At 50.4% G+C, this 13,990-nt stretch overlaps 1 protein-coding gene across 6 annotated transcripts in view; it reads left to right on the forward strand.

The window, feature by feature from the left end:
• SYTL5 (synaptotagmin like 5) overlaps nt 1-13,990 on the forward strand; it is a 483,329-nt gene that overhangs the window by 153,560 nt on the left and 315,779 nt on the right. The gene's annotated exons all lie outside the window — the stretch shown is intronic.

Consider the following 13,990-nt stretch of genomic DNA (forward strand, 5'->3'; position numbering starts at 1 on the left):
TCACCGCCACAGTGACTACAACCCCCAGCGTTTACCGGCCCGGCTCCGGGTACCCCACGGCCCAGGGGGCGCGTCAACTTCATAGGTCCCTGATCTGAGACCACTCCTGCTGTGTGATTTGCCCCACCTCTGGATCTCATTGGCCCAGGCTATATGTCAGAAACTATTGCACCAGGGCTTGTCGGTGCTGCCACAGTCGCTGCAACATGTGCAGAGTTGAATTCCACCGTGTCGGCACATCGCATTTCAGCCGGTGAACTGGCAGGCCCAATGACTTCTGTAGAGATGTAAGTCGTTGAGCTGCGGGATGCGAACGGCGGAAGTGAGCACACAGCGACCGTGCCCTCTGCAGAAGGCCATCTAGTCCGGGATAGTGGGCTAAAAATTTATGGACAACCAGGTTCAACACGTGAGCCATACAAGGCACGTGTGTAACATTGCCCCGGCGAAGGGCCGCACCCAGGTTTGCAGCATTGTCGCACATGGCCTTCCCTGGTTGCAGGTCCAGTGGAGACAACCATTCATGAAACTGGGTCTCCAGAGCTGACCACAAGTCCTCAGCTGTGTGACTCACATTTCCCAGACATTTCAAAGTAAACACTGATGCCGTTGAGCCCTGCTGCCAGCATAGTAAGGAGGTGCGCAGTTAGAAAGCAAGTGGCATTACCAGACAGGCTTTGGGTGCAGGTGGAGGACCGAGAGGAGGTTGAGGAGGCAGAAGCAGTGGAGGAACTTCTAGATAAAGAGGATTGACGTACAACTCGCGGGGACGGCAAGACTTGGACAGCAGCCCCTTGTCCTGCTGTCACCAAAGTTACCCAGTGCCCTGTCAGCGACATGTAACGCCCCTGTCCATGCTTACTCGTCCAAGTGTCTGTGGTGAAATGCACCCTGTCACACACAGAGTTTCTCAAAGAAGCGGTGATGTTGTGTGCGACATGCTGGTGGAGCGCAGGCACACCTTTCTTTGAGAAGTAGTGCCGACTGGGCATCTGGTACTGGGGCACTGCGACGGACATAAGGTCTCAAAAATCCACTGTGTCCTCCAGGCGGAAAGGCAGCATTTCTGTAGCCAACAGCTTGCAGATGGTGAAATTCAACCTCTTAGCTTTCTCATGGCTAGGAGGAAATGGTCTTTTACTTGTCCACATCTGAGGGACCGAGGGCTGGCTGTTGTGCTTTGACGGGGTTAAGTAGGGTGTCCCTGGCAAACTGCCGGTCTGTGAGGAAGATGCAGGCGGACATGTTAGGTTGCCTTGATCCAAAGGTGGTGCTCTCGATGTCAGAGAGCTCTCAACACCAGCAGGTGTTTCCACTTCCCAATGAACTGACGACCTGCCAATCACACTGGCTGTTGCAGGTAAAGAGGTGGCAGGTCTGCGTCCAAAAACATGTGTGACTGCTGTCCCCCCAGTCACAGAGGATGAAGAGGCCGCGGATGCACAAGATGGGGCAGACGGTGGTTGGCCCAGCCTGCTAGGCCGCATTGTAGCACAGTGAGCTTCCCACTGCAACTTATGCTTCATATCTATGTGACGGTACATGCATGAAGTACTCAAACTATGGATTTTTTGGCCTCTACTTAGCTTTTGGTGACAAATATTACAGATAACACGAGTTGGGTCATCCTTATCGATCTGAATAAATGCCCAGGCTATGCAAGGCTTAGAGCCCATGCGACCTGAAGAGCCACTACGACTTGTGGTCAGAGGCGGAGTTGTGGTTGAGGATGCAGTTGTTGACGTGCTTCCAGTACTCCGTCTCTGTCCAGGAAGGCGCAACCTAACCTCGTCGTCAATAGCATCTGTGACGCCCCGCTGCGCTTGGTATCACAGATCCTAGAAGAGTGTATTGATGGAATCCTCCACAAGAGGCCCCCATAAACATTCACACATCTCCACCTTCCACCTCAGACCAGCAGAGGGTGCCCGTTAGGGATATAAATAGGGAAGGTGGAGCTAGGCAGTTCAGTTCCTCTGAAGAGTTCCTGCAGTAGAGAAGCCTAAGAGAGGTCAGTCTGCAGTGGAGCTCAGTCTAGTCTAGAGAACTCAGTTAATAGTTCAGCAGTGGAGCACGTGGCTCCTGCTAGCTAGATTCAGGGAGCCCAGATAGAGCTTAAGGTGTGCCGGCGTCATAAGATCGGTGAAGCGCGGCAAGCTGCCGTTAGTATGTATAGCCTATTGAGGGCCCGAGTAGGCCGAAGGCGAGTGGCGAGTTAGTACATAAGGGGCAGAGGAGCTTAACCAGCTCACCCCGAAGCATTTACCGGACACCGGATCCGAGCTTACCGGGATCTCTATGACCCAGTAAGGCATAACCGGAATCCCTGGAGAACTACAAGTCCCAGGATCGCTAAGGTGCTGATACGTAACAGAGCCAAGAGACGCTTAGGCCCCGCATACTGGGAGCGTGAACTTCAAGAGAAGGCCCTACCACAAGGTCAGCCAGCGCAGGACAGAGACAAAGTTAGGCCTAGCTCCAGGCAGGTCAGAAACTTACTGCGCAGAGGCAAGAAACAGGAGGCCCTACACCCGCTCATTGGGGAGGATCCTGATATGCACCCTTCACCCTACAGTGCTCCAGGATGTGCCTGAATTTCCTCCAGTAAAAGGTACTGAAGTGACTACCGTGTCCGTTTCCGTTCTTGCTCTGACCCAGCTGGGTCTCGCCTGTCCTGCATTCCCCCTGCATACGCTGCCCTGAGACCTAGCTCCACCTGTGGGGAGCTATACCATCGAGCTGCCTTATCACGGGCCTCAGTGGACTGCTGCAGCGCTGGTGCTTCTCACCAGATACCACAGGTGGTGTCACAAACTCTTATAAAATTAACAATTATCCACCCTTTTAAAGAGTGACCCCAGGGTACGGGCCAGGGAGCCGACCACCGCGACATCCCAAAGGCCAGGCAAAGGCCCGGGTGACCTCATCGACTGGCTGTCTGTGGGTTGACAGTAAGTGGGATCTCCAACCTTGTCATCATCACCCTGTGTGTTATCACACCCGTCGTCCTCAAAGCCAACCTCTTCCTGCCCTGACCGAAAAGTCAAGTTGTCGCTCCAATCAGGTATTTGAGTCTCATCATCGTCTTCATCATTGTCTCCACCAACAGGAGTTACAGTTTGGGAACGAGGGTCTACATTATGCTCAGAACCTTCTTCATCTGGTCCTGGATCCGACTTATAAAGATTCTGGGCATCAGTGCAGATCATTTCCTCGTCTGGATTAACAGAAGCTCTGGAGCAGACCTCCGTTTCCCAGGCTATAGTATGAGTAAACAGCTGTGCAGACTCAACCATCTGTGTTACCCCATACTCAGACGGGCAGCTGGAGACTTGGGAGCTGTGAGGAAGCAAGTGCGATTGGGGTGACACCTCTGAGGACTGGAGTATTTGTGATGTTGAAATTGAGGTGGAGGAGAGCCCACTTGAAGGAGCACTTGATATCCGCTGAAGCACCTGCTGTTTTTGTGCCTCATCTGGAATTTGTAGCGATGGGCGTGTCCGTAACAAAGGGATCGTATCACATTGTCCACGAAAAGAAGTCGACATGTTAGTTTGGCTGGAAGATGGTCTTTCTTCTGCAGATGTTACCCCCCCCCACCGCGGGGGGCTCGACCCACCAGCGGACAGGCACCAGTATTAGGAGAGGGGGGCTGGCCGTCAGGGTCCACCGCGGCTCTGGCACAAACCCGGCGACACGGAGGTGGCACGGGCAGGAACGGACTGGCCGTGTCGGCTTCTCACTTTTTGGATTTTAGAAAGGCATGACATGCCTATATCTGTGTCTCCCCCTCCTTTTACTCCTCCACCTCTTTTATTTTCGCATGACTATATGTACTTGTCACTTTTCCATGTGTTAGTTATGTCTTCTGAGCAGTTTGTCAGCTTTTGGACACCTTTGAAGGTGTTTTCTATGTGTTTCTATGTGTTTTTGTTTGCCTGCCATTGGTTTTAACGGTGTTCGAAGGTGTTCGACGAACAGTTCGACGAACAGTTCGGCGAACACACGGGTGTTCGACGAACCGAACCGAACTCGAACACTACGGGGGTGGCTCAACACTACTTACAAGGACACTACCAAAGGTGCGTAGCAAACCAGGGGTGGACATGCCACATTAACATCTGCTTTAGCTGCATGGGGAAAGAACCCAGACACACTGAATGTATCTAAGTCAAGATGTTGTTTTAATCCTCCAGTTTTCACCCTCCGACTCAAGATGCTGGGGGAAGGGCCCCTGGCATCTCTCTGTGCTCAGCAGTTGCCTTCATACCTAATATATTTTTCTTGAAGTGTGCGATTCATACTCACAACAAGTGATGAGCGAGCACTAAAATGCTCGGGTACTCTTTGCTCGGGTCGAGCAAATTGGAATACTCGGGTGCTCGACCCAAGCAACAAGCCCAATGTAAGTCTATGGGAAACTCGAGCATTTTTCAGGCGGCTCCCCCCGGCGGTCTGCAGAGGGCCTAAAAATTGCCCAAATCGATGGGAACAGTGCTCAAATGACATGGGAACAGCATGGGGAAGACCCCTGGAAGCATCTCTGACTCCCAGATCACTGCTGTCAACAACGTGGTCAGAGTATTACGCCACTTTTACGGACTCACAATAAAACATACAAAAACGAAGCCAAAATGGATTTTCCTGGGAAATATGTTAAGGCACATCCTTTCCAGGGTAATGACTTGTATATAAGGCAAAATAAATAACCAAAAACAAAAATACTCCTCCACACCTTGGGCTATGTTCACACGTAGCGTTTTTGATGCATTTTTGCACTTTTGCATCACTTTCAACAAAGAGAAATGCATTCACCAGGAAATGTAATTTTACAACCTTATATGGCCATGTGGTGTGTGAAACATCATCAGACATATGCATACAGTGCTGAAAAGACATGGGAACAGCATGGGGAAGACCTCTGGAAGCATCTCTAACTCCCAGGACACTGCCTAAAAGTGTGCCCATCATAAGTGATCCTTGACGCATGCGAAAATGCCTCCCGCCATGCACCTGTCGTTGCAGACTTGTAACAATCACCGTCCACGTCCTTGTCCCAGTGCAGCGTTCAGTTGTCCCTACCTCATTCCTTGGAATGCAAGTGCAAGTATGCGCAGCCAGCCACCCACCCACCCACCCACAGGCTGCAATACTATACTGCCAAATTTTTGACAGCTGCTTGCACTTGAAATGTGGCCTTTTAGGCTCGTGGAGACGGAAGCTTTTCATAACCTCATGCCAGCGGCGGCCAGGTGTCCATACTCGATCCCCAGCTACCACTATATTTCCCGGTATCGCCTCCGCCTTCCACAAGCACGGGTCCCACAACATTACCCGTGCCATCCCCAGTGAACTTACTGGGAAGGACCGCCTAACCACAAACACGTGGACAGGTGAATGTGGCCAGGGACGGTACGGAGCCAGTCCACAAATTTTTTTGCTGAGAGTTGTATTTAGCTCGGTGAAAGGACTTGCATAGAGGGAAACCGTATCTACCCTGCATGTCATTTCTCCCAGGAAGTCCTGTAATTGAGCTTGTTGCAGAAGCAATGGCAGCCCGTCCAACATCAACTCGCACTTGTCGGTGGTGCTTTGACACAAACACATCTTTCTTTGCGCATTTAGTTTCTTAAATACAGAGTTGGACAATGGCCTGATCTGTAATGCGGTTTAAGAAATAGCATGCATAAGCATGGCCGATCCACATTAAAAAAGCAGCCATAGAGTGTCCGGGAACCTTCCTCCACACTTTTCTTAGCTAGGACTGCTTTTCGGCAGCACTAAGTGTATGGGCTGACAAACATTTACCCCTGGGGGGTATACATGAACATACTGTATAAAATAATTTTTTTACAGGCATCATAAACACCCTTTAAAAAAATTATGTGGGTGTTGCATCACGGACCACGGTCACCCTGGTGATAAGGTGGTGGAGGATGAGGAGAAGGAGGAGGACAAGAGCAAATAGCCAAAATAAGGAAGCGTATACCCATGTGTGGGTGTGAACAGGTGCATGGGAATACACCTCCCAAGAAAAGACACTGGATTTGAGTTTATGTTACGCTGCTATCATTTGGTGGTGTTGAAAAGTCTGTCCCAATCCAGCTCTTGTTCATTTTCAGTTGACAGGCGGATGCGCTTATCTGTTATAATTCCACCAGCGGCACTAAAAACCCGCTCTGATAAAATGCTGGTGGCAGGGTAGGCCAGGACCTCGAAGGCATAGTGAGCCCATTCATTCCACGTATCCAGCTTGGATACCCAATAATTATAAGGCACAGCGGAATCACGGAGGACGTTGGTACGGTCGGCAAGGTACTCCCTCAGCATCTTCCCAAACTTTGCAGTCCTTGTGAGAGTACCCCGCGCCTCAGGGCCTGTGCGATGGGAGGGTCTGAGAAAGCTCTCCCAGAACTTTGACAGTGTTCCCCTGCCTCTGCTGGATTGAAGTTGTGTCTCTCTCGCCTGTACTCCTTGGTTGTCCAACGAAGTGTGCCATCTGCCGCCAGCTTTTTCAGATGGGAATTTCTTTAATAGTTCCACAACAAGGGCCTTCTGATACAGCCCCATTTTTGTAGACCTGTCCACCTCAGGAATAAGGGAGAAAGTTCTCCTTGTAGTGTTGGTCTAGAAGTGTCACCAACCAGTAATGACTGTCACCCAAAATTTTGAGAATGCGAGGGTCATGGGAAAGGCAGCATAACATAAACTCAGCCATGCGTGCCAGACTACTAACAGGCAAGACTTCCGTGTCCTCACCAAGAGGATGACTGACCATGCTCTCCTCCTCCTGCTCCTCTGTGTCCTTTGGCCATCCACGCTGAACAGACGGTATGACAGCTGTGCAGATAGTACCATCTATAGTGCATGAAACTAGCTCCTGTCCTTCCTCCTCCTCCTCCTCTTCCTCATTGTCACCCAATCCACATTGGGATAAGATGAGGCTTGGCTGTGTGTAATCACCCTGTATGGTTCCTTGCTCCATCTCATCGTGCTCCGCCTGCAATGCATCCTCTTTGATTGTGAGCAGAGAGCGTTTCAGAAGACAGAGAAGCAGGATGGTGATGCTAATTATGGCGTCATCGCCGCTCACCATCTTGGTGGAGTCCTCAAAGTTTTGGAGGATAGTACATATGTCTGACATCCATGTCCACTCCTAAGGTCTTATGTGTGGAGTCTGAACTGAATACCGACGGCCTTGTTGATGCTGGTACTCAACAACTGCTCTCTTCTGCTCACAAATCCTTCCCAACCTCTGCAGTGTAGAGTTCCAACACGTGGGGACATCACACACCAGTCTGTGAGCCGGAAGCTGCAAATGCTGCTGAAACACTGCAAGGGTGGCGGAAGCTGTAGCTGACTTTCCAAAATGGGCACCCAGGCGGCGTACTTTAACAAGCAGATCGGGCAGCTCCGGGTAGGATTAGAGAAACGGCTGAACCACGAGGTTAAGCACATGGGCCAGACATGGTACGTGTGTGAGCTTGCCTCGCCTCAGAGCTGCCACCAGGTCCTGGCCATTGTCACAGACGACCATGCCTGGCTGTAGGTTCAGCGGTGTGAGCCACAGTTCTGCCTGCTTTTTCAGAGCTGTCCACTACTCTTCAGCATTGTGTGGTTTTTCACCTAAGCATATTAGCTTCAGCACAGCCTGTTGCCACTTGGCCAAGGCAGTGCTGCAGTGCTTCCAGCTTGTGACTGATTTGATCATTTCGGAGATGGAGGCTGAAGAGGAGGAGGAGGGTGAGGAGGATGATGTGCAGGAGCTGTAGACCGTGGGGGCAACCCTGATTGACCTAGGGCCTGCAATCCTTGGCATCGGGAGGACGTGTTCCGTCCCAAAGTCTGACTGGGTCCCGGCTTCCACTATGTTAACCCAGTGTGCCGTCAGTGAGATGTACCGTCCCTGCCCACAAGCACTTGTCCACATGTCCGTGGTTAGGTGGACTTTACCGGTAACTGCGTTGTTGAGAGCACAGCTAATGTTTTGGGACACGTGCTTGTGTAATGCGGGGACGGCACACCGGGAGAAATAGTGGCGGCTGGGGACCGAGTACCGAGGGACGGCCGCCGCCATCAGGTTGTGGAATGCTTCCGTCTCCACGAGCCTAAAAGGCAACATTTCGAGCACAAGCAGTCGTGAAATGTGAGAATTTAGTAGTGTGGCCTGTGGGGCGTTGGCTGCACATTTGCGCTTGCGTTCCAAGGACTGGGGTATGGACAACTGAATTCTGCACTGGGACAAGGACATGGACGTGCTTCCTGATGCTGCTACTTGAGAGTGTGCAATGACAGGTGCAGGGCAGGAGGCATCTTCGCATGCACCATGGACAGGGGATTGGCTTGCATGCACAACAGCGGAATAAGCAATGGTGCCACCCACAGACACTGTTTCTGGACCCTGGGGTTCGGCCCACAAAGTCGGGTGCTTTGCTGCCATGTGCCTAATCATGCTGGTGGTGGTCAGGCTGGTCGTTTTGCCACCCCTGCTGATGCTGGCCTGGCAGGTGGTGCAAATGGCCTTTTTGGGGTTATCGGCAGAGTCTTTAAAAAACAACCAGACTCGGGAAGACCTAACAGTTGTACTGGCAACTTCCTTCGTGTTGGTGTTACGGGAAACGGTTGCCTGCCTTCTGTCTGCGGCCACCACACTGCTTCTTCCTGCCTGTTGGGGTGCTCTGCCTCCCTCCCCCTGTGTGCTGCGGTCCTCACTCTGCATGTCCTCCTGCCAGGTTGGGTTAGTTACTATATCATCCAACACCTCATTTTCCACTTCCGCACCCTGGTCCTCCTCCTGACTTTCTGGCAATTGTGTCTCATCATCGTCCACCTCTTGTGACACTTTCCCACCGTCACCTTCGTGTGACCGTGGCTGCTCAAAAATTTGGGCATCGCTACACGCGATCTCCTCTTGCCCAGCTTCAAGTGGACCAGGCGAGAGGCCCGAATCTATAAATGGAAAAGTGAACAGCTCTTCAGAGTGTCCAAGTGAGGGATCAGTTGTCTCTGGGTACTCGGCATGGTGGGAGGAAGGAGGATCAGGGTGAGGAATATGGGGTCCAGACTCACAGCTACTGAGACTTGACCGTTTGGAAGACAGGCGGGTGGTGGTGGTGGTGGCTAAGTGACTGGAAGCATTATCCGCTATCCAACCAACAACCTTTTGACACTGCTCTGGGTTCAATAGTGATGTGCTGCGGTCCCCTAGAAATTGGGACAGGAAGGTCAGGCGAGAAGATGTGGGTGTTTGTTGTGGCACAATTTCGGCTTGCCCACTGCCTTGTCCTCGGCCTCTGCATGCACCATTACCATCACGCCAGTTCCCCGTCCCTTGTCACGTGCCTTGCCCATTTTAAATGGATGACAGTATCTTCCACGCTCACTACAAATGACTAAGTTTGGAGCGAACTTATATGTGATCCGTGTGATGGAGAAAACTGAGTTTTAAATACCTGGCCTGTAGGTAAGTAGTTTGAACAGCAAACTGCTGTGAATTGCTTCACTGACACACTGAAAGAAATTTTTAATGGAGGCCAGAAATGGCAGTATTTTCTGACAACGTATATGTGATCCGTGTGATGGAGAAAACAGAGTTTTACATAGCTGGATTTCTAGCGCTCTGATATGGAAAGGACTTGGCTGTATTCTGCAGTGCCAGCAAGCAAATGGCGCAGAAAAACGGTGTTCTCTGGATTGCTTTTTAAGCAAATAATGAGGATTAAGATCCAAAGAAAAGTATTCCTGGCCCCTGAGACCTGGGCCTTTATATAGAAATATCTAACAGCAGCAGAAGGCTGAATTGGAATGAGCCTCTTGTGCTATATGCACTGCAGTCTGCTATATACACTGCCTGCCTATACACCCTGCCTGCCTGATATCTCTGCAGATGGATTAGTCCTCAGAAGGACTGTTTGTTAAGATGGCTATGTGTAATGTACAGTTTTTCTCCCTACACTACCTAATACACAATCAAATCTCTCCCTGATGCAGCAGCAGCTCTCCCTACACTGTCTGATCCGGAGTGACTGTGACAAGCATGGTGGCGCCAGGTCTGATATAGACCTGATGACGCTGTGTGGCCAGCCAATCACTGTAATGCCCACAACCAACATGGCTACGGCATTACAGTGCATGGCAGGCAATCCCTGCATCTTCATTGGCTCTCTAAAGAGCACCAAACATGCAGGGAGGGGACCCGAATTCCCGCCCGAGCAACCCGGAAATACTCGGCGAGCGCCAAGCACCTCGAGCAGTGAGATGCTCGGGCGAGCACCAAGCAGTAGCGAGCATGCTCGCTCATCACTACTCACAACTAGTGTTGAGCGATACCTTCCGATATCAGCAAATATCGGATCGGATTGGATCGGACCGATACCCCAAAAGTATCGGATATCGCCGATTCCGATACCGGAAACCAATGCAAGTCAATGGGACAGAAATATCGGAATGAAAATAAACCCTTTCTTTCCTTGTAGGTTAATTCTACATGAAGGAAAACAACTAAGAATAATGTAGAATGTATTGGGGGTGGTGGGGGAGGCAATAAAGGCATAGAGGTTTAGCCCAATCAAATGGAATAGCAGGAATTATATTTTTATTAAGACGTTCTGAGTTACGGAAATATTGACTATGTTAAGTATTTTTTATATTTTGTCAGATATTTCCATGCTCTTCACCTTTTTTACTTCTCCCACACTTTCTCCTACATCATCCTCAGCATCAGCATCTTTTTCATCCACTTCTTCTTCACCTTCTTCATCTTCTTTTTCTTCACCTTCTTCGTATTATTCTTTTTTTTTTACATTCTTCATATTCTTCTTATTCAACTATTATTCTTCTTCATATTCTACTTCTTCATCTTCTTCATATTCTTCTTCTTCATCATATTCTTATTTGTGACAGGCATTCCTGTAGTTGTTATCTATAAAAGTTTGAACATTACACCTTTCGTTCTGCCCGTCACAAAAGATTTACAACAGGATTTGTCCGCGTTCAGTTTGGCCTGCAGCAGCAGGTCTTTTCCAGGGGCACCACAAGGAGGAACGGACTCACCCCCATACACTGCTTAGTCATCTTCTGCTTATAATTTAGATATTATCTTTTGCTCTGATTTTTAGTCTTATGCTTAATGTTCTTCCGCTTTTTTTTCTGCAGCTTCTTGTACTTCTGCTTCTTGGTTTTCTGTCTCTTGCTCTTCTGTTTCTTGGTGGTTGTCTTCTCTTCTTTGTCCTCTTGGTCAACTTCTTCAGGGTCATCTTCTTGGTCTTCATCGGGGTGGTCTTCAGGGTCGTCGTCTTCGGGGTCGTCGTCTTCTGGGTCCTCGTCTTCGGGGTCCTCGTCTTCGGGGTCTTCGTCTTCTTCGGGTTGGTCTTCAGGGTCCTCGTCTTCAGAGTCCTCGTCTTCGGGGTCCTCGTCTTCTTCGGGGTGGTCTTCAGGGTCCTCGTCGTCTTCGGGGTGGTCTTCAGGGTCCTCGTTTTCAGGGTCGTCGTCTTCGGGGTCCTCGTCTTCTTCGGGTTGGTCTTCAGGGTCCTCGTCTTCAGGGTCCTCGTCAGGGAGATCCAGAGTGATTACCAAGAACCATTTCAAAAAGCTTGAACTTGGAAATGTAGCAGAAGGTACAAGAAGGCTGAGGAACTACCGAGGACCAGCTGACGGTACTGGAACCCGGATGGGTAGCAGAAGGTACAAGAGCCAATGGAACTACCGAGGACCAGCTGACGGTACTGGAACCCAGATGGGTAGCAGAAGGTACAAGAGCCAATGGAACTACCGAGGGCCAGCTGACGGTACTGGAACTCGGTTACTAAGCAGGAGGTACCTGTGCCAGAAAGCACTACCAAGGACCAGCAGACGTTGGTGGAACTTGGATACCGAGAAGGAGGCACCTAAGCCAAAGGCACTGCCGAGAACCAGCTGACTGTACTGGAACCCGGATGGGTAGCAGAAGGTACCCATGTAAAAAAAAGTTGCAAGGCCGCGAGCCGGCCGCAGTTACCAAAACCCACAGTCCTAAAGGGGGTGCTTGTCCTATTGGCACTATGGAACCAGCCTTCATTGCCAGATCCCGCAGCCCACATAGGAGTCACCTAAACTGCAGGCACCATAGAGTCAGCTAACCCGACCGCAACACGACAGGACAACGCATTGGAGGCAAAGTGACGTTGACACTACCCGGAAACAGCTGGCGTGCTGGAACCAGGCTGGGCAGGAGGGAGTACCCGTGCCAAAGACACTGCTGGGAAACAGCTGGCGGTGCTGGAACCCAGGGTAAATACTAAAAACAGAGTGGAGCCAGAGTCGTAATTGGAGCAACTTTAAAATCTGTAGTAGTGTGAATGTGGACAGAGCAGGAGAATTTGCCGTACACACAGCTGGGGATCAGCTGATGTTACTGAACCCCAATAACACTGGAGCAAGCGTTGACTGTGCAGACGGCTCTTCTGAGCAGCAACTAGCGGTATTGGAGCCCAGGGTAAATACTAAAAACAGAGGAGCCAGAGGTGTAATTGGAGTAACTTTAAAATCTGTAGCAGTGAGAATGTGGACAGAGCAGGAGAATTTGCCGGACACACAGCAGGGGAACAGCTGACGTTACTGAACCCCAATAACACGGCAGAAAGTGTTGACTGTGCAGACGGCACTTCCGAGCGCCAACTGGCGGTGTTGGAGCTCAGGGATAATACTGAAAACAGAGGAGCCAGAGGTGTAATTGGAACAACTTTAAAATCTGTAGTAGTGAGAATGTGGACAGAGCAGGAGAAATTGCCGTCCGCACAGCAGGGCAACAGCTGACGTTACTGAACCCCAATAACACGGCACCAAGTGTTGACTGTGCAGACGGCACTTCTGAGCGCCAAATGGCAGTGTTTGGAGCTCAGGGATAATACTGAAAACAGAGGAGCCAGAGGTGTAATTGGAGCAACTTTAAAATCTGTAGTAGTGAGAATGTGGACAGAGCAGGAGAAATTGCCGTCCGCACAGCAGGGGAACAGCTGACGTTACTGAACCCCAATAACACGGCAGCAAGTGTTGACTGCAGACGGCACTTCCGAGCGCCAACTGGCGGTGTTGGAGCTCAGGGATAATACTGAAAACAGAGGAGCCAGAGGTGTGATTGGAACAACTTTAAAATCTGTAGTAGTGAGAATGTGGACAGAGCAGGAGAAATTGCCGTCCGCACAGCAGGGGAACAGCTGACGTTACTGAACCCCAATAACACGGCAGCAAGTGTTGACTGTGCAGACGGCACTTCCGAGCGCCAACTGGCGGTGTTGGAGCTCAGGGATAATACTGAAAACAGAGGAGCCAGAGGTGTAATTGGAGCAACTTTAAAATCTGTAGTAGTGAGAATATGGACAGAGCAGGAGAAATTGCCGTCCGCACAGCAGGGGAACAGCTGACGTTACTGAACCCCAATAACACGGCAGCAAGTGTTGACTGTGCAAACGGCACTTCCGAGCAGCAACTAGTGGTATTGGAGCCCAGGGTAAATACTAAAAACAGAGGAGCCAGAGGTGTAATTGGAGCAAGTTTTAAATCAGTAGTACAGTGGATGTGGACAAAGCAGGAGAATTTGCCGGACACACAGCAGGGGAACAGCTAACGTTACTGAACCCCAATAACACGGCAGCAAGTGTTGACTGTGCAGACGGCACTTCCGAGCGCCAACTGGCGGTGTTGGAGCTCAGGGTTAATACTGAAAACAGAGGAGCCAGAGGTGTAATTGGAGCAACTTTAAAATCTGTAGTAGTGAGAATGTGGACAGAGCAGGAGAAATTGCCGTCCGCACAGCAGGGGAACAGCTGACGTTACTGAACCCCAATAACACGGCAGCAAGTGTTGACTGTGCAAACGGCACTTCCGAGCAGCAACTAGCGGTATTGGAGCCCAGGGTAAATACTAAAAACAGAGGAGCCAGAGGTGTAATTGGAGCAAGTTTTAAATCAGTAGTACAGTGGATGTGGACAAAGCAGGAGAATTTGCCGAACAC

The sequence above is a fragment of the Phyllobates terribilis genome, unplaced genomic scaffold (assembly GCF_046119375.1).
Source record: "Phyllobates terribilis strain yellow unplaced genomic scaffold, ASM4611937v1 Scaffold_2__4_contigs__length_985480577, whole genome shotgun sequence".
Lineage (NCBI taxonomy): Eukaryota > Metazoa > Chordata > Amphibia > Anura > Dendrobatidae > Phyllobates > Phyllobates terribilis.